This window comes from Cryptomeria japonica, chromosome 4 (assembly GCF_030272615.1).
Source record: "Cryptomeria japonica chromosome 4, Sugi_1.0, whole genome shotgun sequence".
Taxonomy (NCBI): Eukaryota; Viridiplantae; Streptophyta; class Pinopsida; order Cupressales; family Cupressaceae; genus Cryptomeria; species Cryptomeria japonica.
This window is the reverse complement of record NC_081408.1, coordinates 179,681,572-179,706,837: the sequence shown is the minus strand read 5'-3', so window position 1 is coordinate 179,706,837 and position 25,266 is coordinate 179,681,572.

Below are 25,266 nucleotides of genomic sequence, written 5' to 3'. Positions count from 1 at the left end.
GTATTTTAAATTCAAATCCTTAGCCATAACAAGACCTTCTAAAAGAGCACAAGCCTCGGCCATATTATTTGTGCCAGAAGAAATTGGTATAGCTTTTAATGCTAATAAAGAACCCAAATGATCACGAAAAACTATCCCTATTCTTGAATCGCTAGGATTTCTAGGGGAGGATCCATCAAAATTCAATTTACAAAAAGGAGCATTAGGAGGATGCCATTTTATGGAATTTTCGTCTACAAGTGTTTTCTGAGTCCTTGGAAAGGTAGGTGATACAAGAATAATGATACTTTTCCAAGAATAAATCATAAAATTGTCCCATGAAGAGAACTCTGAATTCATATTAAAATATTTATGAACATGAGCATTAACTTTCTTAATAATACTTCTTTCCAAAATCCCAAGAACATCCGATAAATCCGATGAGTCACATCTAAAAATGCGCTTGTTTCTTTCCCACCAAATGGTCCATTTGATTGAAGAGGGAACTATAAACCACAAACAAGAAAATAGAGAAGATGAATACAAAACTGGCCAAGATTGAGAATATTTTGGAGTTGTATTGTGTGGTTTCTAGATCTAAGCTTGCTCATTATAAAATAGATTTTTTGATGATTGATGCAGGGCCTATTCAACACTAGATACCTCAAGAATAGAAACATATTAAACATGAGGAAATTATGAGGTATCTTGGGATACCTTTCGGTCTTGGGGTTTCTCTTTCTAATATGTCGAGCTAGTATCTCAATAGAGTCAAAACTGAAAAAATTAATTGAAAAAATAAATTACTTTCTTTAGCTGGTAGAATCCGAGTAGCTAACAAAATTTCCCTTGCCTCTCATGTTTATTACTCATCTTGTTAGATGTCTTCCGATAGAGGTTATGATGACTTAATTAAAAATATTTGAATGTTTTTATGGACTATTTTATACATGGGATGTAATATGTGATTTATCAACACTTCTTGGAGTCTCTGCATTTAGCCCAAACGTAAACGAGGTTTGGGGTTAATTGACCCAAAAATGCAAGGGATCTATTTAGTAGCCAAATGGATTATTAGAATTGTCAAAGGTAATGAACCTTGAAAAATCCTAGAATAGAACTGACTTTACCAAGTAGTTAAATGAAAAATTGTAGGTTGTGGGTTAGTTAGATAAAATCCTTCACTCGTCATTTTTCTCCATGAAAGCCTCACCTCCCTTTGAATAAATTTGGAAATCTTGGCTATATACCAATCACCTTTTAAGATGGAGAGATGCCTCTCTTCAACATGGGTTCAACTTCTCCGCTTTGTCTATCTGGTGGAACAAACATATTTAGTATCATGAGTATCCCCTAGCCTTAAGCTTTCTAAAATAGTCTTATTTTCTATATAAAAAGGGAATCAATAAGGTTGGAGATCTATGGGATCCACTACATTAAATTGGTTACCATGGCATGTTGTTACATCTCAATTTAATTTGAGTAACAAATACAAGCCATTTGTGATCTTTGTGCAATCATTGGTACCATTGAAATTATCTAGGAAATCATGTACCACTACTCAAATGTATTTTTTTTAAAGATTGGCTATGGTTGTCATCTTATCCTTTTTTAGTATTTCCTTTAAAAAAGATATATGTACAATTTTTTCATGATTTTACCATGAAATCTCATGTGAATATGAAATGGAATTGCAAATTTAGTGAAATGTTCTGGGCAAAACTATATGCTGAAATTTGGAAGTCAAAAATCAATTTAGAGGCTCAATTAATGGCTTGGAATATTTTTAATTGAAAACTTATGATTGGGGACATGATGAAGTGTGTTATGGTCCAACCCCTTAATTGCCCTTATTGTCAACAACATGAAGATATGAGGCACATTTAATGGGGATGCCAGTTTGTTATGAAATAATGGAATTCTATGTTTCATGAATTGCCTATTATTTTTTAACATAAACTAAATTGGAAAGAGGCCTTGCTTGATGTCAAGCTTCATAACAATATTATTATTGATGGAAATCAACATGTAATTTTATTGCATATATGGAGATATAGATGTAAAGAAATTTTTAATAATCATAATGATCATAAAAAATTTGCAGTTTTAAAGGTTTACTTTTTTGTCTTGCTTCTTTCTTCTCTCATCTATAGGAGGATTCTAAGAAGAACTTAAAGATGAATCTTCAAATTCAATGAATCAAACACCAAGTGGATCAACTACTTGGAAATAAGAAGATTTATATTGCTAAATGACTAAGGCCTCTCTTGCAAAACAAAGTGTCCCAACTACTCTATTCATTCTAGTTATAGTTAGGGATTCCATATTTATGCTCTAATACAACATTTATGTTATGGAGTGTAATCTTGACAGATAACTCTTACAAAAATATATGTTCCAACTACTAGTTCTTGAAAAGTTAATTGTTCCAATTGTTCATTCTTTGTTGGTTTTTGTATAGATACCATATTGTTGTCTTTCTCTACTACAATGTTTATGTGATGGTTGTATGTTGATTTTGTCATGTTTTTGTAATAGCTATGATGCTTTTATAATGGTTGTGATCTCCTTTTGATATTCTACTAACTATCTTTTGATAGGCTTGAGTGTCTTATCTTTGTATTCAATTTTGTTTTCAATACTTAAGAAAAACAAGGTCTCCCATAGTAGCCACATTCACCTAGTAATTGTTAGGATTCCCATAGATATTGAGAGGGGGGGTGAATCAGTATCTAACCGGTGATATTAATATTCTTAACTTAAAAAATGTAGAACATATTATAATAGTATACCGGTATGCAAGAAATAATGCAATAAACAGAATTAAAAGCAACCACATGAAAAACACACCATAACACAAGGATTTAACGAGGAAAACCGGTGTGGGAAAAACCTCGATGGGATTTGTGACCCACAATATTCACTTATTGGCCAATAAGAGAATATTACTTACAAGAGGGGCCTGCACATGCAGGAAGGCCAACTGCCTAGAGCTCACAGCTCAATGGGAAGTCTCACTGACTTACAAAAATGGATTATACAAATCCACTATCTTGTACTGCTTCAGAATAGCATCTATAATGTTAGATCCAGTATCGATTTCTGCTCTGCTTCTTACATAAACTCTTAACCTATATTTCGCATAATAGGTCTGCCTAATTACATTCCATATCTCACATATTTTTCTTCTATCTCCCTTTCAATGTTTTACAATGAACTCTTATATATATGAGTCATTTTACATCATGCCAAGTCAGCTTACAAAATATTTTACAATAATAAATAAAATATATTACAACAAAAATCTTGTCAGCCTCTGTGCCGGTATGCTTCCTTTCCCTACCGGTGTCGGTAGTCTAAGTGCCAGTGTAGAGTCTGCTTTGCTGGTGCTGGTATGATGTCTTGCTGGTGTCATAGGATTGTAAGGTTGCCATCAATGAAAAAACCTTTAATCACCTACAATGTCTCATTGGAGTGTGCATATGCCAACAATCTCGCCCTTTGGCATTGATGGCAACACTCATGAGAAAATTTGAAAGTGTATCCAAAACTTGTAATTCAAAAATGTTTCCAAAAATATGTTACCAAAAATATAAGAGCTCCCCCTAAGCAGATAAGTCTTCTGTCGATTATTTTCTCATACTACTACTCCCCCTTTGGCATCAATGACAAAGGTTGTCAAGGTGTCAATAGAGTTGTAGTCTCAACCTTGTAACTGGGTGGTTACAACTTGAAAAATATTTGCCAAAACCAAATTTATGCTTTCCATAAATTTCTTACTATCTTTCAATGCTACCTTTGTTCTTTGAACTGTACCAGTGAGTTTTTGCATATGCTCTATTGGTGTTCTTTGTCCCTGTACTAGTGCCTCAGATATTTCCTTCTGTAATGATGCTAGATAATCCAGTCTGAGACTCATTCTTAGTCTCAGATTCTTAGCCTTGTTTATTATTGTCTCCTTTTCTCTTTCTAACTTAAGTAATTCATCCTCAAAATTGTTACTACTTATCAAATTGCCATTAGTTTCATATCCAAAGTCATACTATATATTCTATTCGGTTAGTATTACCAAATCATGCAGATGGTACACACAGAGAAGTCGGTATGAACAGTCTAGTCGATTACAGAAGAAAGCAGTCACAGAATGCAGTATTCACCAAGTTGTTTACCGAGTAATGTTTCATGGCTACCGAGCAGTAAAGTTAACTCACCGAGTTGATATTCACCGAGTGAAACGTTTTACCAGATACATTGAACCTGGTCATGCACATGAAAATGTGTTACAAGATTGAGGCACATCTAACCGTTTTACATTGGAAATTGCACTAGGAGATTGTGTATGTTTACAAGGTCAATCTGACCAATGAAATATTTTGTTTAGATATTCATTCGAAGAATCCTTTTGTAAGATCAAAGCAATGAATTAGATCACCGCTGTAAGAGATCTATTTATACAACATGATTTTAGGGTTAGAAAAAAGAGAGATGTGAGATATGTTTGTGTATGCATGAAGGAAGACTATTACAGAGACATAGAGAGGTCACCGAGAAGGTTATCAGTGAACAGTTGAAGAACAGAGTAAACAGAAGGGTTTATCGAGTTACAATATGGGTTACCAAGGTACGCTACAAGCTATGTAATCTTATTCTGACCACATAGAATCTGCTATAACATTTCAGATGTAAAGTTGCCGATATTTGTAATGATTTTATTGTAAAATTGTGAAGTTGTAAGAGAAACCTTTAACAGGGTAAAAGACTCTAACCAAGTCTATAAATTGTAAATCCTCTAATCAGGTGCAACATTTATATAGTGTTGTAAAATCCTTTAGTAAGGTAGATCTAACAGATCTTGATACTCCTAACACGGTAAGCTATCAGAAATAGATAAATGTAGCTCTAACCGAGCAATCTTTATTATTGCAGTAGTGAAGTTGTGGGTGCCATCCCCATTGCAGTTTTTCTCTCTAACCAAAAGTTTCTACGTAACCAAAATATATGTGTTATGGAGTGAATCATGTATGATTGTTATATGTTTGTTTTAACTTTATTTTATGTTACTGCACTATTCTGTTTATGCATAACAGTAAGGTTATTATTGAAGAAAAGTTTTGGAGTACTACTTCACCCCTCCCCTCTCAGTACATTAGCTTTCCATATTGGGCCTAACAATTGGTATCAAAGCTTGAATCTTGGAAAAGGGTTTAACTATCTAAAGAGAAAGATCTTAGCAATGGAAGGCTACAAACAATCTCAGAGGATTGTGTATCTACAAGAAGAGTTGGATAATGCAAATCAAGTGATTGCAGACATGCAAAGGCAAATGCAAAAATATCTGAAAGTAAGGAGAAGATTATCTGATGACTTGCAGGATTCTCAAGAGCTAGTGGAACAAATCGAGACATCATTTGAGAACAGTATATCTGAAGAGACTGAAGAAATGATTGGAATGTTGAAAGAAAAGAACAAAGAATTGGCTGATCAACTGAAAGCAATGAAAAGAGAACATGAACATTTGTGTACACAAATGACTGAAAATCTATATGCATTAAGCATAGCTGAGGATAAAGAAAGAGATCTACAAAGAGAGAAACAACAGCTTGAAGTTCTAGTATCTGATAAGGATGATGAAATCATAAGGTTGACTAGTATTCAACAAATTATGACAGATCAACTAGGTTATGCACATCATGAAGCAATTCTGAAGAATGATGAAAATCAATCATTGAAACTTGAAGTATCATGGTTGACTGGTGAACTTGAAACAGAGAAGCAATTCAAAGAATCATTGGAGAAAAGATATGAAGCATCAAAGATGTTGGATGAGCAACTGAATACAAGAAGACCCTACAAAGATGGAGGACTCAGTTACAAAGGAAAAAAATCAACCAAGAAAGGAATTCATACGACCGAGAGAGGAGAATCATCAAAGCAAGCTAGAAACAAGAATAACATCAAAAGGAAGAAGCCTATTTGCTACTATTGTGGAAATCAAGGTCATACTGCCAACATATGCCAGATCAAAAAAGGTAAGCAACCAAATATCACTAAGTCCAATGGATATTGTTACTCTTGCAATAAATATGGTCACACATCTAATCAATGTATGACAAAGTCTGTTAACAACTATCAGAAGGCAAAATTCAAAGGGTTTTTAGAAACTGCAATAGATATGGACATAGTATCGAGAAGTGCTTGTTTAAGCAAAAGAACTACATGAAGTATCCATGCCGAGCAAACACTAGAGGTTATCGAACTCACACAGATCCTCACCGACAATATGAAACATTACCATGGGACTACAATACGAGGATATGGTGAGAATGTTGTGGAAGATATGGACATATAAGTGCCAACTGTTTTATAAGATTTGGAATGAACAATCGGAGATCATGGAGAAATCCTGGTATGGCATGTTTTCATTGTCACAAAGTCGTACATTTAGCTGGAGATTGCAGAGATCAACCAAGAAGAGACACTAAAGAGATAAAAGAAAAATTCAAGATGATTTGGAAAAAGAAAGAAATGATGTCAGATGAAGAAAGAACCTTACCTACCGAGTTAGGTGCACCTATTTCAAATTAGTCAAGAAAAGGTATGAAGGGACTGCACTCTCTAAAGGTAAAATCATAACAGTTCCTATTCTATTATGTACGAAATTCAAAATCTGCATAGTTAAGATGCAATTAGTCAGCTTATATACTATACAGGAAACCTGTCAAGTCGGTTAATAAAAGAAAGTTAGTTACTTGGTTAAAATAGAAAAAGGTGTAAATCGGTAAAAGGTGAACCGAGTACATTTAATGTCTTGACCTAACTTGCACGGAGCCCGATAAGGTATTTTTGAATACTTAAAAGTGTTTTCGCAGTCATTTTCATTCACCCAAGTTTTCGAGAAGTAGAGCAGAGGGAATCAAAGCGATCAAACTTCATTCAGAGCAAATTTCAAGGTATTTACATCAATCTATTCACACTGTTTAGCTGGTTTTCGATCTAGTCAAATTGCTATTGTCTACCGAGTGTGAAGTGTTAGTCGTTTGTAAACCCTAAGGATAATTTGTCAAATCTTACTCAAAAGCTACCATGGCGCCCAAGATCCAAGACCCCGTAGTTGTCCAAAATGTGGAGAATCCCTCGCTAAAATATTCTCTAACTCCCAAAGTTGCCTCAGAACTGGATGACAAAACTGCATTTTCACTCATCCCGGATCGAGTCTTGTTAGTAGAAGATGTCAGATTCTTCACCAAATGTCATGTTAAGGAACTCAGTCATGTAGAGATTAGTGACACATATGATGAAATTTGCACTGATGGCAAACTGGATAGCAAATTTGAGCATCTCAAAATCAAGGGATTAACTGAAGCCCTAGTTTATCCTTATGTGTTCAAACCCTAGTGGGTTAAGTTTGTCTTGAGTAGAGTACATGATGATTTCATGTGGCTACAAGAGCAACCATTTAAGATCACTAAGGAAATCATTCACCTGATCACCGGGTATCCCATCTACGATCATGGACGAGCATAGAAAATGATATCACAAAAGGAGCTAATCAGTCTAACCAGAGTAGAATCTGATTACTGAGGACTAAAATTGAATAATGTCACTGATGCAAAACTCAAGTTTGCAATTAGAGTTATTGGTTACTGTTTCTTCCAATCTGCAAGGGAAAACAGTGTACCATGTGCTGCAGTTGACTTGGCCTTCAAAATAGTGAAGAAGGGAATGAAAGTAGACTTGTGTGAAGTACTACTGAAGAACTTGTTTGAGAACCTAAACACAATAAGGAAGCCGAAGAAGAACAACTCAGCAAATACACTAAAGTTTGGTTCATTACTTGTATGTATGTTTTTCTACTTTGAGAAGTTCTTTCCCTCAATCGGTAAAGTAGTATGGGAGCTACACCTACCTATCACCCATCAGATCAATGACTTCATCAAGAAGTTAGGAGATAACTTTAATGATATCATGGATGATTACTTCAGCAAATTCCAAGAGAAAATGCACAACAGGTACAGGATTCCACCACAGCTAGTAGAAAAATACAAGGACAATATATGTTTTGAGGTCGATACTGATTACTGTTATGTGAATGTTGTTGAACTGAGGACTCAATCGTTGCAACCAATGGGTTATGAGATTGATTATGATATAACACACCAACAAATTGATGCTTATTTATCATTTCCAAGGCATGCAACCGAACTAAGGTATGTAACCTATGAAGAGGTGAAGGAGAAAGTAAAAATGAGCATTGTAGTACCTAAGGCTACAAGAAAAGCTACAAAAATGATAAAGGTTTTATCTGAGAAATTAGGAGAAGAATCCTCCTCTACACTTGTCAAAGGCAATCTTGCCATTACCGAAGAGGAATCAGAAGCTCAAGAGGCTGCAATAACATTGAGCATAGAGTTGCCAAAGGGTAAAGTTATGAAAAGAAAGAAACAAGACATCACAAAGGCCCTATCGACTCCACCAACAAAGAGACCCAACACCAGAGCATCAGCTGCATCACCGAGTAAGAAGCAAAAGAGTGTTACTACACCAAAGGTAACCAAGACCTATAAGAAATCTACTCGGAGACTCATTTTGGCAAAAGAGTCCAGTGATACAGAGTCTGATGATGCAAATAAATTCTAGATTGTGAAAAGCAAAAAGGTAAATATTCACAGTGTTAAAAAATTTGTGCCAATCTTAAAGAATACGATGGATTTGTAGGATTTAGATATGTTAAGTATGAGACTAGGAATAATGATGAGAAGCGACAGATTGAAGAAGCTGTCATTTGTACACTTCTGAAGTTTCGGCTAGCTCCATTAGAACTAGCAAAGTCACTTCTGAATGAACTATACTTACATATTGATAACAGATGGAAATATGTAGTGGACTCAAAGAGACAAATAAGAGAAAGAAGTCTAGTCCATCTATTTCTTGACATGTCTGTAACAAAAATCAAGGAGCATTTGACCACATACAATTCTAAATTTCTTGTGAAACAGAGAGCCTTAAAATTGATGAATGGGCTATACATTGATGTGGAGAATGAGACAAAAGCCAAGTGGCAGGAGATCTTCAAACAAAAGGATGTTGGTGAACAATCTCAAATTGAAATTGTTGATGTCATCGAGCAAGATCTAGATGTCACCGAGGAAGGTCCAGACCCGGTTGACACTATTCAAATTGATGAAGATGTAATGGATGAAGCAACACCAGAGCAGGAAATGATTGAAGGCACTACTTATGCAAAACTTGTCTCTAGTGAATCTGTCTTAGAACAAGTTCAGCCTTATCCGTCGGTGAAACCACTTGTCTCAACCGAAGCTCCCAAGGACATCGAGCAAGGCACCAAAGGTAACAAATCTAAAGTTATAGGAGATACAACCAAAGATCAGATGTCTCAAGCACAGACAAGCACTGCAAATGTTACAACTGAGACCCCTAGCACCGAGCCACCCAAAGACACTACAACGGCTATAGGAACCGACCAAAGTGTTGCATCTACCGAGCAACCTACCGAGGGTTAGCAAGCTTCACAAGCACTTGTCTTAGTGCCACCAACCAAAGGAAAAGAGAAGAAGGTGAGAAAGCATGGTTTCAAATTTGACTTATCTAAATCGATCTTGTTGCCCAATGTGGACATCTCCAAATTGAAAGGGCAAGCACTCATTGAATTCGGTGAACTATGCAAAGCAAAGGCCAAACAAGAGAAGCAACTAGCCATACAGAAAAAGAATAAAGTACTTCAGAAGGTTAGGACACTACTCACAGAAATGCTACCTTCAGCAATAGTGTCACCCGATGCAGCCATCCATATTCAACTGGATGAACTCCTAAATTAGATTGAAACATCTGGAGTTGATGCATCTGAGTACTTAAGCAAGCTCAAGGATAAAGAGCTAACTGCTAAAATGATAGAGGAAGTACAGAAATAAATTGCTATTGGCAAGGTAAAACTTGTCAAATTCATTGCTAAGTTGTCCCCTCAACTCAAGCATATTCTTTATTTATTCCAGAAAATGTGTACATTTTCCTTATTCATTAAAGATGTCAAAAATAAAACTGATGCAATTGAGAAAGAGATGACCGATCTCTCAACTAAGTTGACCATCGAGCCTAATTCAGTTCAGAATTTCTATACAAAGCTTCAACAACTCATGGCTCAATAGTTAGAACTAAGGAATGAAGAGCATAAAATAAGGATGGATATAATGACCCTTCAGACATTATTCCTTCCTCATCTTTCATTAGTATAGGAACAGATCAATAGAGCTACACGCCTATCAACTACACAAGAGGGAAGCACTCTTGATGGCTTAATATCACTCTTATCTGATATTCAAGCACAAAATTCATTAATGGAAAGTGTAAAGGATTCACTCTCAGTCGCCCTCACCGATGCCCGAACCAAGTATACGTCTATTTTTGATCAGTTACCACCTCTGGATGGAAATTGAGTTTTTTATGTTTGTCAAAAAGGGGGAGTAATTTTATGATACTACATAGAGGAAAGTAATACCCACCAAAGGGAGAGTAATTCTATATTTGGAGAGTAATACAGTTTTGATAACACAATTTTGAGTATTGTATACAAGGGGAGTATACCGAGCAGAATATACAGAGCATGCAGAGCACACTAGCATAGAACAGAACTGAACATGCAAAATTCAGAGTTATGTATAGAATAATGATAAGGGGAGTATATCTACATATACTACTTCATTGACTATTGTATATATTGTCAAGTATAGTCATTTTGCAAGTATATAGTTTTTGACCTATGACTTTGATAGTAGTTTTTGTCAAACATCTCAACTAATGTCAAAAGGGGAGATTGTTACTACTTATCAAATTGCCATTAGTTTCAAATCCAAAGTCATACTATATATTCTAGTCAGTTAGTATTACCAAATCATGCAGTTGGTACACACAAAGAAGTCGGTATGAACAATCTAGTCGGTTACAGAAGAAAGCAGTCACAGAACGCAGTATTCATCGAGTTGTTTACCGAGTAATGTTTCATGGCTATCGAGCAGTAAAGTTAACTCACCGAGTTGATATTCACTAAGTGAAACATTTTACCAGATACATTGAACCTGGTCATGCACATGAAAACGTGTTACAATATCGAGGCACATCTAACCGTTTTACATTGGAAATTGCACTAGGAGATTGTGTATGATTACAAGGTCAATTTGACCAATGAAATATTTTGTTTAGATATTCATTCAAAGAATCTTTTTGTAAGATCAAAGCAATGAATTAGATCACCGCTATAAGAGATCTACTTGTACAACATGATTTTAGGGTTAGAAAAAAGAGAGATGTGAGATATGTGTGTGTATGCATGAAGGAAGACTGTTACAGAGACACAGAGAGGTCACCGAGAAGGTTATCAGTGAACAGTCGAAGAACAAAGTAAACAGAAGGGTTTACCGAGTTACAATATGGGTTACTGAGGTATGCTACAAGCTAGGTAATCTTATTCTAAGCAAATAGAATCTGCTATAACATTTTAGATGTAAAGTTGCAGATATTTGTAATGATTTTATTGTAAAATTGTGAAGTTGTAAGAGAAACCTTTAACAGGGTAAAAGACTCTAACCAAGTCTATAAATTGTAAATCCTCTAATCAGGTGCAACATTTATATAGTGCTGTAAAATCCTTTAGTAAGGTAGATCTAACAGATCTTGATACTCCTAACAGGGTAAGCTATCAGAAATAGATAAATGTAGCTCTAACCGAGAAATCTTTATTATTGCAGTAGTGAAGTTGTGGGTGCCATCCCCACCACAGTTTTTCTCTCTAACCAAGAGTTTCTATGTAACCAAAATATATGTGTTATGGAGTGAATCATGTATGATTGTTATCTGTTTGTTTTAACTTTATTTTATGTTACTGCACTATTCTGTTTATGCATAACAATAAGGTTATTATTGAAGAAAAGTTTTGGAGTACTGATTCACCCCTCCCCTCTCAGTACATTAGCTTTCCATATTGGGCCTAACAATTGGTATCAAAGCTTGAATCTTGGAAAAGGGTTTAACTACCTAAAGAGAAAGATCTTAGCAATGGAAGGCTAGAAACAATCTTAGAGGATTGTGTATCTACAAGAAGAGTTGGATAATGCAAATCAAGTGATTGCAGACATGCAAAGGCAAATGCAAAAATCTCTGAAACTAAGGAGAAGATTATCTAATGACTTGCAAGATTCTCAAGAGCTAGTGGAACAAATCGAGACATCATCTGAGAATAGTATATCTGAAGAGACTAAAGAAATGATTGGAATGTTGAAAGAGAAGAACAAAGCATTGGCTGATCAACTGAAAGCAATGAAAAGAGAACATGAACATTTCAGTACACAGATGACTGAAAATCTAGATGCATTAAGGATAGCTGAGGATAAAGCAAGAGATCTACAAAGAGAGAAACAATAGCTTGAAGTTCTAGTATCTGATAAGGATGATGAAATCATAAGGTTAACTGGTATTCAACAAAATATGATAGATCAACTAGGTTATGCACATCATGAAGCAATTATGAAGAATGATGAAAATCAATCATTGAAACTTGAAGTATCAAGGTTGACTGGTGAACTTGAAACAAAGAAGCAATTTAAAGAATCATTGGAGAAAAGATATGAAGCATCAAAGATGTTGGATGAGCAACTAAATACAAGAAGACCCTACAAAGATGTAGGACTCGGTTACAAAGGAAAAGAATCAACCGAGAGAGGAATTCATACTACCGAGAGAGGAGAATCATCAAAGCAAGCTGGAAACAGGAGTAACATCAAAAGGAAGAAGCCTATTTGACACCCAAAAAGTGGCTCTCAAATCCCCGACTCAAAAATTTGACACCCAAATCTCAAGATGAGTCCAAATGCTAAAAATAACATGTTCTTTCCACTTATCATAACCTCACTATAATCCACTCACCAAATTGGGTGTTCCATTTTAGTTCCATTATCTCCAATCAAATATTTTTTATGGTATGTCCTAACATAAATTATAACTTTTTCAATAAGTGTAACTCCCCCTCATAACTCATATGTATTCACAAGTTTATATGTTTTATAGAAAGCCCAAATTTAAAAGCCATAACGCTTGATGTGGGAGGTTGATTGGGCCCATTTTAAAAAAAAATTGTAGAGCTTGAAGAGACCTACCAAATAATCACCCCTAGAAGTGGTGTCAAGCAACCCAAAATGTTTATTTTAGCAAAAACCCAAATTATAGCTTAGACGTTGAGTTTGTTTATATTTTATAACCCAAAATTTACAATTTTTTGTAATGTTAAAATTAAGATTAAGGTTGAAACACCTTTTACTAACATTACAACATGATCCCCTCAAAAACCAATTTAGTTTCGATCTTCATATGACCCAACCTACCTAAAAACCTATTCTATTAGCTTAACCCCTTGCCTCATTCTTGGGAGAACATCTTAGCTCAAAGTAATTGGATATCATCATCATTATCATGGGTGTACAAAACCTTGGTCCCTTGTCAAGAGAAAAAATTGTAGCATGTATCAATTATCATATCACTCTCTTTTCTTATAGTTAATGATGTTAGCATCATTTTTTTATATGATGTTTCATCCCCCTACATGATTTTTCAGGGCCATAATGGACCATTACACAATGTTGTATCTTAATGATATATTAATTAAGTTGTTGTGTTTAAATTTTTTCATTTTGTTCCCCTTGTAGTTGCTTAATTTTTTTTAATATTTTTGTGGCGATCATCTTATGCATAGAACATGATGTCACCTTAGTTGTTATATCTCAATGCATACTATTTCATGCTATTTATGAAAATTTATTCAACATGTTTAGAATATCCTTAATGATCTCTCCACATGTACTCAGTATCACTAGCATTTGTCCCCATCAAAATCACTTATTCATCACCATCTCAACATAATATAAGCATATAACCATAATAAGCATCAATCATCTCATTGTCATCACAATATATAACACATAATCATGGATTGATCACAAACATTACCACATAATATCCATTGAATCTCCTCATAAATCTTCACATATTTCATTCATTTACCAACACCATTTCAAATTTTATTGCATGCCAACTATCATGCATACTTCCCTTTTTCTGCATCCCTTCTATCTCCTTAGACCTCTCCCATCCATTCTTTATCCCTTTGAGCTTGTTTCTCATTTCAAGAGACCTAGATCCAATCAACCCACCTACTCTCTCAAGGGGGCATCACAAATCCACTAACTAATTCCATTTTTCTGTAGCCAACTAGGACATCTTGCCACCTCATTAGGCACCTATATTTTATTTTATGTTAAGTGACACTTCTTATGGTCATGTTACCATATTAAAGAGGAGAAATATGTAAACACTTAAATTCATCCTTAATTGATTCCCATCAATAATCTTGTAGATCACTATTTAATTAAATAAATTTTATGTATTTAATTAAACCATATACTAAAATTATTTAATTAAATAAATCATTTCATTCAATTAACTAAGATAATGTCCACTGTCCCATCTTCATTTAAAAAATAAAATATTTATCCAAAATTCACATCATCAATTTGCCTAATTTAAAATTCTTAAAAAAATCAAATGCAATCGACACTCAATCCTAGTCATCTAAATTATCAAGTCAATCTTAGCCATCAAGTTCAAATTCCAACTACCATTAATTTAAACCCAAATCGTGAATACTAAATCCTAGTCATCAAATCAAGATATAAAGTAGGAGCCATTTGTTTCTAGCTAGCTTCTATTTGAATCCAAATCAAGTTTTAATTTCAACCATCGTGTGAAAGATTGGAGCTATGTCACACTTTAGAACATCAAAATAGTACAAATGAAATTGTCATCTCGAAACAGTTTCAAGAAACAATGTTCAATGTTCTCTCCTAAAATAGCATCAAGCAAAATTATCTCACCTAGACCTACTTGAAACCTACATGGCACAAATCAATCAAAACTCACACCTAGAGCTATTAAATAAATATAATTTAATATTAAAACTTAAACTAGGTTTAGTTTATATGGAAAGGTTTCAACTAAATTTATTTGGACAAAAGAGTTTCAACCAAACCACTTTCGCCTAAAAGTATCTATGTCGTAGCTAATGTGGCAACCTAAACCCTCTTTTGCATTAAATTCAAAAAAGAAAAAACTTCAACTCTAGATTTCTCCAACCAAAAATATTTTCATGAAAATTTAAAAATGCCCTTTCATAAACATAGAATCTAGAATCTAAAAAATATTATTTGTATACATTTTAGTTAGTCTTAGTCTATTTTTTTTTTAATTTATTAAAAGTAGGCTATTATAATCAAACAAGAGGCTGACTGGAATTAAAATAAATACAAAAATTTTGAATTTTTTTTTGAAAAATATAAAGTGCACGAAAGGAGAGAATCCTCTCCAAGGAGGTATAATTTTTTTAATTGTAAAAAAATTAGATAAAATTTTGTTTCCCATCAAAACTATGAAAAATTTGAGTAAATTTGACTTTAATTTTTTTTTAAAAAGTATTCATAAAAATACATTATTTTTTCTTCATGCACTAGATTATCAAGTTATTTAAGTGCAAAAAAGATAAAGAGAAATATTACTATATTTTTGCAACATTCCATTGACCTCCCTTTCTACAAAAAAATCTAGTAGTTAAAATAGTTCTTTTAAATTTATCAAAAACTATATGCAGCTAGTTAAAAATAAATTATAAATATTGACTACATTAAGACTTCTACATTTTATTAATTTATATAATTTAAGGATAGATTTTATGTATCCCCTATTTTACCATTGGTTCAAGACTTAGAGGGATTATGTTTTCAAGTGGATTTTTCTACTACTCTTTCTGGCCATTATCCTATAATCAACAATATAAAGTCATCTCCAACTTCACATATTGACCACTCTCTTCCCTTCAAATTAAGTGTCTCCCATTTTAAAAATACCACTTTTTTAACTTCTCTTGATGGGATTCGACATTATTTTCTTAAATTAGGTGAAGGGGAGTCTTGGATTGACTGGTGATGTGTTGTCATTACCCAATGCACTAATGTCTTACACTTGTTTGGTCAAAAAATGGCTTGGCAATGCAAATGTAAGGAAAAATGCCTTCAAGAAAAACTTGATCAAGCTAGAAAACTCCTTAATGATGGTCCTTACAATATTAGAATTCAAACTTGTATTGCTGCTATAGAGGCTCAATTATGTAAAATTGAGAATTATAAAGGTCAAGGGGCCAAAATCAGATATAGACTTCACTGGATAAAAGAAGGAAATAAAGGCACTAAATACTTTTTTAATTATCTCAATTTTAAGCATAAAAAGGGAAGAATGGACATGATGAGGGATGAATTTGATGATATTCAAACTAACCCTTCTGATATAAGAAATGCTTTCAAACAATTGTATGAAAATCTTTTTGAAGATGATCAATGGCGGGATATTCAACAAACCCTTGAGGATGGTCAAAGCTTATATTCCTAAGAGAATAGACTCTAATTATAGCCAATAATTAGATAGAATATTGAAAATTGAAGAATTAAAAACTGTGCTCTTCTTTATGGCCCCTTATGAAAGTCCTGGAAATGATGGGCTTCCTATGGTTCATTCTACCAATCTATGTGGCAATACATCAAGGAAGATTTTTATTAGTTATACCTAGGGGCTTTTTAAAATAGATTTTTAGGCCTTTTTATTAATGATGGAATGAAAAAAATTCTTCCTAAAGGAAAACAAGAAGACTCTATTTCTAGTTGGCATCCTATAACTCTACTAGACACTTCCTATAAGATTATCACTAAAGCATTGGCCATTAGGATCAACCTTGTGGTGCAAGGAATTGTTAGAGCTGAATAAACAAGATTCATTGCTAGTAGATTTATTATTGATAATATTATGCTAGAATGGGAGACTAGTGAATAGGCTCAACAAATAGGACAAAATTCTATTTTGATCAAACTTGATTTTAACAAGGCTTATGATAGAAGTTGTCAAAGTTTCATTCTTAAAATGCTTCAATGGTTGGGTTTTGGTGCTAAATTTTGATCTCATGTTCAAATTCTCTTTCAAGATGCTAATGCTCAAATTATTATCAATAATGTGATGACAAATCCATTTCCTTTACAAAGATCTATTTGTTAAGGTTTTCCTTTAGCCTCATACCTTTATGTCCTCATGACTGATGCTCTGAGACATTTAATTCAAAGTGCTCGCTAGCTAATAATATGAAGCTAATTTAAAGAATCTCTTTCCATGGAAATGCAATTGTTACTAATTCCCACTATATCAATGATAGTCTATATTATTCCTATAAAATTTTGAATATTCTGACATGTTGGACATATTGAAATTGCATTGTGTTGTTTCAAGGTCTAAACTTGCGAATAATAAAACAAAATTTTGATGGTTTATAATGGCCCTATTTCTTATTGGATTCCATGAGAATGGAAACGTATTAAACACAATAAAATTATGAGGTACCTTGGTATACTATTTGGTATCGGGGTGTCTCTCTCAGATATGTGGAATTGGTACCCTAGTAAAGTTCAAAACAATTTGTTTCAATTGGAGAAATAAATTTCTATCCTTAGCTAGCAAGATTTAAGTAGTCAATAAAAAATTACTTACAACACATGTCTACTATTCTTCATGTTGGATGCCCTCAAAAAAAGGGTATTAGGATTTAATTAGAATTATCCGTCAATTTCTTTGGGCCAAATGGGATGGTAATAGAGGCTTCATATCCACACCTTCGACTCACTATATCCAACCAAAATATAAAGTTAGTTTGGGGGGCTCATAGATCCAAGAACACAAGGGTTTTATTTGGCTACCAAATGTATTATCAAAGTTGTCCATGAGGATGAATTGTGGAAGATTCTTATATGAAATTGGATTAATCTTGTGACTATCAAGGGAAAAAGGTAGCATGTGGAATGGTTAGATAAAATTCTTCATGCATTTTTTTTAATCAATTAAGACCTCTACTACCCTATAGTCTATTTGGAAAACTTGGAAACACAATTTCTATCTTTTAAAATGGAGAGACAATTCTTTTCAACATGGATCCAATCTCTCTACCATATCTATTTAGTGGAACAAGCACATCCTTTACCAAGATCAACCCTTTGCCTTAATTTTTTTGAAACAATCTTATGCCCTTTTCAAAAAATGAGTCTGTAATGTCAGAGATCTTTGGGACATTCATACTATGAGCTATTTTTAATGGCATGCTATTAAGATCAATTCAATCTTAGAAATAAGTACAAAGATTTTATAATTTTTGTGATGTCTCTAGTTCCTTTGGAGCTACCAATGAAACTATGTACTCCTATCCATTGTAATTTTTATAAAGACTAGGTATGGATATCACCACATCCTTTCTTATTTTTTCCTTTAGGAAAGGTTTACTTGTAGTTTCTTCTAAGACTACTCTTAAGGCTTCATTTAAATTCTAAATGGAATTGTAGATTCACTAAATAGTTTTGGTCAAAATTATCTACTTAGATTTACAAATCAAAGGGCAATGCAAATGCTCAATTAATTGCTTAGTGTATTCTACATTGCAAATGGCTCATTAGGGTCAGGCTAAAATATATAATGGTTCAACCAACTAATTGCCCATTTTGTCAAAGGCAAGAAAATATAAGGCATAGCTTTTGAGGATGCTTGTTTGTTAAAAAATAATAGAATTCAGTTTTTAATAACTTGCCAACTATTTTTTAACACAATTTAAATTGGAAAGAGGCCCTTCTTGGTGTGAGGTTACATGGTAATATTATTTCTAATATAGTTAGGCATGTTATTTTGTTTCACATATGGAGATATAGATGCAAAACTATTTTTAATAACCTAAATTTTCACTAGGTAGCTACATATTTAGAGCTTTACTTAGACATTTTTTTATTGTTTGAATTCACTTTTTTCTCAACTACAGGTTGAGGCAGAGAATAACCTAAAGATCAACTTTCAAATTCAACAAATTAAGCTTCAATTTATCAGAAAAAGGAAGGGTGTCATAGCATAGGGCCTAAGGACTACTTTTTAAGATTGATAGTGTCATTTTTGATGGATTCTAGCCAGAACTTTGGGATGGTGATTTTTATGTTCAAAGAACAACAACTTTGTTTGTTTTCCAGCTAGGTTGTAATTTCTTCTTTATGACTATAATCATGGAGTACTTGTGGTCTTCTCTAACATTTGCATTATGGCTGCAAACTTGGAGTTTATTTGCCTTATCTATTGGTTGTAATACTATATGATTATAGTAGTACAACTCGAGTTGGCCTAGTGGTAGAGAACTTGTGCTCTTAAAAGAGAGATCACAAGTTCAAATCCCACAAGGGGGTAGGGTATGTACACCTTATCGGCTTCGCCCCATTACCTATAAAAAAACATACTATATGATTATAGTTGTTAGTATTGACTGTAATGTTGCAATGTTTAGTCACTTTCTAGACAATATACTAGTTGTTATAATGCTGCAATGTTTAGTTCTTTTATTGATAGTCTACTGACTGTCTACTCTTTTAAGTTTCATTGCATTTATTTAATAAAAGAAGTTTTTCCTTTAAATACTATCAAGTCAATATATTCATAAATATTGAAGTTCCAATTTTACAAGTATAGAATCATGCAAACCTCTAAAATGGAATTTCATTCCTAGAAAGAATTGTTATTGTGATCTCATCCTAGATAATCTATGCCTCTAATTTTTATTGTCTAGTATTTTATATGTAAAATTAATTAGTAGCAGATCTCAAATTGTATCAATCCTCTATCATAGTATTGTATCAATGAAAATGCACATTATTCCAATTTCAAGACAAAAAAATATAATCTAACTCTTTAGATTTTAATACATGTATTTAATTTATATCTTAATTAACTTTTTTCAATCATATCACATATTTCATATATTTATTTTCATTCACAAATAAGAAAAATACATTTATGAACCATATAAGAAAATACATGTAATTGTATTCCATGTTTAAACTTTTCATTAATTCTAAACCAATTTTACTAAAGCCAAACTTGTTCATAGATTATGTGTTTAATGATATGATCCAAATATATTTAAGTAATTAGATGTCTTATATTAAAAACATACTTTTTATAATATTAATCAAATAATTTTAAAAATAATAAAACAAATAAAAATTATTTTATCTTTGAATAGAATGCATTTTCCATCTAAATTTTCAACCTATGTTTTCAAAGTAATTGTTTAGCAATTAGATGAACTTAATAACTTTAACATAAAGTTATTTGTAAATTATATTTTAATTTAATTTTGAAAGAGAAAATTGTAACCTTTTTTAAATGAAAGGATGCTTGAAATATCAATCAAAATATATTTTAGATTAAAGAGTGATTAAAGATAATAATAAATGTATGCGATTTAAATATTTTATAAATTGTATAAATTATATATAGTAAAAAATTGTGAAGGATGATAGAGTGTGGTGAACATCAATAATATAGAAATATTAGTGAAGATAAAAATAAATGAAATCAATAAATATATAATATTTATTATTTATGGTCACTTCTATAATGACAAACTTTTAATAAATTGAAGTGTAGATATGATCTAACTCGCTAATCTACTTTATTTCAATGGATCCAATCTCTACAAACTTATAGAATGCCATGTACCTTGAGGTTGTTGATATGTTCTATCATAAAAATGCCTTCTTGTGTTTTATGGTTTGTATGTGGTAAGGATGTGTTATTTACTTATAACAAACTATGTAAAGAGCTCTATTCAATGATTAGATAAATGATTGAGCACAATATTATCAATCATAAAATATTGCATAATTGTCTTTTCAATATAAATTTTGTAATAAATACTTCTAATTATGCATGTACTTGTAATAAATGATATCTCTAGGATATGATAACTAAATAATGTCTAATCCTTAAAATACAACACTGAGGTCATATAAAAACACCTTTACACCTTGATTAAGTACATAATAGCCACAAGGAAGGGTAAAGTTAAACCTAGATGCAAATTTAAAATTTAAAAGATAAGGGATCATTTTGTAAAGATGAAAGTGATTGAGTAACTTACTTTTGTGACTATGGATCTAATCTAGGATAAGACAAAGAGAAACTAAAGGTTAGGACCAATCTAGAATGAGAATAAATGAAGTCCATAAGGGTAAACTAATGGCTAGGGCCAATCCAAAGTGGGAATAAGTATAAATAAAAATATCTAAGCCTCATGTTGTATACTCTCCTTAAAATGAAAACATGTCATTTGAATGTACTTTAGATTATGTAAATATCACTCTAATTGAAGTGGGCCTTAAATATAAGGGTAAAAGGACATGGATATTTATTTACTACTCACCCTACAATTCTATGGGACTGATTAATTATTCTAGAAGGGCTTATTATAGCAACTATTGAGTGGAGGGGGGCTAGCATGCTTATTAATTACAGTGGGTTACAAGATAGTTGGGTGGGGGGTTAAGGGCTTACTCTAGCTTATTCTAGCAAGCGCATTAATGAATTGCTTGAATGGCTAACTATCGAGTTCATTATAATTTTTTTGTTGTATGATAAAAAAAAGTAACCTATATTTGTATTGAAATGGTGGTGGTTTATAGTTCATAAGATGTTAACAAATTGAATGTGAAGTAAAAAATTTAAAAATATAAATAATAAGTATGACCCATATACTAAATAATAATAAAATAAAATATACAAAATAATTTACCTAATCTTGCACCACAATGATTGGAATTTGCACATATGAAAGAGAAGAAGATAAATGCAAAATACTTGTAGCAAAAAAATGTATGCATACTTATCACAATTTTCTTCTATAAATATAACATTATTTATCTATCCTTGCACAAAAATAAATGTAAATTGTAGATATTAAAGAGAAGAAGAGAAATGGAAAATAATTTGAAGAAGCACCATCTTAGATAGTACAAAAAACATATATACTTATCATAATTGTTTTCTATTAATTTAAAAAAAAATTATATTTTCCTAACAACACATTTGATTTCAAACCACTCAGAATTTGTATCAATGAGTATTTAAAATATCTCTTTCATTGGGATTATTTCATTTACAACTTCCTTTTATTCACATCAACACAACTGATATAACACATTATCTCCAACCTTCTGTAGAAGACTTATCCTTTCCAAACTTTCTATGTGTAACAAGTGAATTTATGTCTTACTAATTCATGTGGTTATATCTGCTTCAAGCTCAAGGTTTTCAATAGTGATATGAATATTTTAATGGGACAATTACATTAAATTTAATTGATTATATTTGAAAAAAAATTAAAATATATTCTCTCTTAGTCAAACACTCGTTCAAATATTTTAAATATATTTATTTAAAAATAAGAAAATAACTTTTGCAAAATAATTGTTTTTAAATTTTTCACTAAAATAATATAAATCTTAAAAATGATCTCTTTTACCATTATAAAGTCAAATTTATTTATAGTTATCATTTAAAAATATTTTAATTAAAAATATATTAATTCTCAAAAAATATTGTCAATATTTATTCACACATCTCCATACACTTCATATCTATATATTCAATCTTATTTTATAAAGTATCTCCATACAATTGTATCCAAATAATTAATCTTATCTCAATATATTTTCTATGTTATTAATTTTGGATCTGCTTTAAAAATTATAGCTAAGAGTTTATGTATATAAGAATTTATATGAGTAAATATATTTTCAAAATCAATCTTAATATTTGTTTTTGATAGGCTAATAGTAGTTATGGGGCTACACTCATTTTTATTAAAATAAAATAAAAGTATTACATCTGATTATTGTTGGAGATGTCTTTCCCTGGACAAAGAGTAAGCTTGACCAACCCAACCATTAACCCCAACCCTAAGACACCATTCATAAATAGATGGTTCTTGTACCTATCCAACTCCATGGAACAAAAAGGACTAGAACTACAAACCTTCTTCCCAAAACAAAACATGCACCCATAAGCTCCCTGAAGCAAGATGGAGTTGACCACCATATACTATGTTGCAAGGTGTGAGACATGGCTTAACCATCTCCCATGGATTCATTAACTATCATGGTTGTATCAGGCATTAACAAATTGATATTTTGGTGCAACGACAATCATGTTTCTAAAAAGTGGTATAAGATCCTAGGTCATGGGTTCAAACTCCTCACTTGCGCTTGGAGTGGGAGGGCGGGGTTCACATGGTGTGTGCCCTTGGCCTCCTTGTGTTGTGTAGTGCAGTGCTTAGGTTTGCGACATGACTTAACTGTCTCCCATGGATTCATTAATTATCATTGTTGTATTGAGCATTAATAGGTTGATCATTTGGTGCAACGAAAACCATGTTTCTAACATGCTATATATCTTATAAAAGAGAAAAGACACTGTAAAGTGGAAAATTGGACCCTAGTGACTCCCCACCTAGGAGAGAGAAAGGAAGTCACTAGGATGATTTTCTCTTGGGGGAACTTTATATTCAAAATAGGGGCTTGAATCCACTAGAACCAAATCCAAGGGAAACAAGGATATGAATTCCAAGTGGATTGCAAGGGTTGAAGTGCAATTTACCCTCTTTTGTAAATGAGAAAGTTGAATGGTTGACTATGTAGGAAAGAGAGATAAAATGAGTAAAATGAGGAGCTACCGGTTCTCAATCATGTTGTAACTTTGGTTTTGAGATATTTAGATTGATACCGATCTGCCCTGTAAATTCGAAGAAAAGTAGTCGGGAGTGTGTTGAAAGTGCACACGGTCCTCCACAAAATCTACAAAATGAAAAGGGTTCTTCCACCTCTATAAATGGAGTTTAGATATGAAAATATAGTTGTACACTTGTAACCTACACATAGAAAAGAAGGGAAGAGGGTTTGTGGATAGGGGTTTGCCTCAGTCAAACCTAGGTCGAGGAATCAACCTTGAAAGAAAGTAATTGCAAATGCTTGAATGTAAACAATGGAAATGTATACCTTGTAGATCTGCAATTTGTTGATGATGGTTGCTTTTCTTCTTGAATGTAATCACAAATGTTACATGAAATGGCATGTAACATGACAAAACCCTAACACACACATATGCTTGTAAATGTTGCTCAATGAATGAATGAAGAAGACACGTGGAGAAGAAGACTTGATGTATACTTGAAGACTAGAATGCTTGAACTTCGCCTATCATGTATTTCATGTATATCCCACCCCCCCCTCCAAATGAGAAGACCAAATCCAATTTATACATGCCTCAGAGAATTAATTCATCTCACCAAAGGCCGACATCAAGGAGATTTGGAATCCTGAAATACAGATAGGACTGGAGGGACCTATCTTGGGGCCACTCTAAGAGGGGGGATAGGGGCACCATGCCCTTGTCCTAGGGGGCACAGGGGTGCCACGCCTCTGTCCCGCCCTTTCTTGGGGTCCAGACAGGGTCTTGAGGCCATCTCAGGGCTTAAACAAAGAGAGGTTCAAGGTGAAAATGCATAAAAAGTCTCAGTTGGGAAGGAAGATGTTGTCACCAAGGTGAGGACCTCAAATGTGGTTAAAATTGATAGGGTCACAATTTTATGACACTGTGGACATGAAAATATCTTAACTAAAACCCTACCCATACTAGAATGAACCACCAACATTACATGATAAGATGCTCACACTTCATAGAAGCCAATTGAGCTTTGAAAATGCACTTTGGTCCATAGTTGGCATGATCTTCCAAGGGCCATTGCATCCTCCAAGTCTACCTTCATAGTAATAGATTTCTCATTCTCTTCTAAAATATTCATGCTGAATTTAGCCTCCTCTTCTCTAAATCCCATTAGACCTTCCTAGTGATACTTTTACAACCAGGCTTCCATTTCTTTTGGAACCATCCCCAACATCATCTTTAGGAATGACATGCTCCTTTCAATAGAAATCTTCATTTGTGATAGAATAGAAGGGTTTGAGGAATGAATTAATGGATACCTGGCTAACTCCCTCCCACCTCAATAGAGGACATAATAATATTTTAGTAGAGGGGCCCCTTGCTCTAGGTCCACATTCTCCACGACATTATCCAATTCACCCTAAAATTTGCTACAAACCAACCTATTGGAAATGAGCTTCATTTCATCCACATTCAACAATGTTGCAAGAAACTTTGCCAAAACATCAATGTTCACTCTATGACAATGATTAGCCTTCAGTTAATCATCACCAAGCACCACCTTGATAGTATGGATAATTAAACTATGGTTTGTTTTAAGAGTCCTCCTAATCC